This window comes from Aquarana catesbeiana, linkage group LG02, assembly GCF_042186555.1.
Source record: "Aquarana catesbeiana isolate 2022-GZ linkage group LG02, ASM4218655v1, whole genome shotgun sequence".
Taxonomy (NCBI): Eukaryota; Metazoa; Chordata; class Amphibia; order Anura; family Ranidae; genus Aquarana; species Aquarana catesbeiana.
Window position 1 is genome coordinate 385,177,413 of NC_133325.1, and position 391 is coordinate 385,177,803.

The 391-nt window shown below is 51.7% G+C and overlaps 1 pseudogene; it reads left to right on the top strand.

Moving 5' to 3' along the window:
* On the top strand, positions 1-65 carry LOC141130211 (U4 spliceosomal RNA; annotated as a pseudogene).
* The last annotated feature ends 326 nt before the right edge of the window (positions 66-391 follow it).

Genomic DNA, 391 nt, shown 5'->3' on the forward strand with positions numbered 1-391 from the left:
CCTTTTGCGCAGTGGCAGTATCATAGCCAATGAGGTTCAACTGAGGCGTGATTATTGCTAATTGCTTCTCGGCCTTTTGGCGAAGATCAAGTGTAGTATCTGTTTTTATCAGTTTCCAGGAGGTGGCGCTTGCTTCCGTCCCTGATCTATGGCGAAATAGAGATGGGATTGCGGTTGCTATGCAAAACCTGCTGGAGTGAAGGTGACCTGGAGCGGTTTGTAGCAGAAAGGGAAGCCTTCTGATGGGGATGGAGAACCACGGGGTCTGAACCAGAGGGTCGGGACCCTGGCCTTCTGGCCTGGATTGGGGCAGATCTAGCTCCGGACAGTTATTTGGGAGAGAATGCTTACTTCCCTCTTACAGGGGGGGAGTGGTTAGTACTTCCCGAAT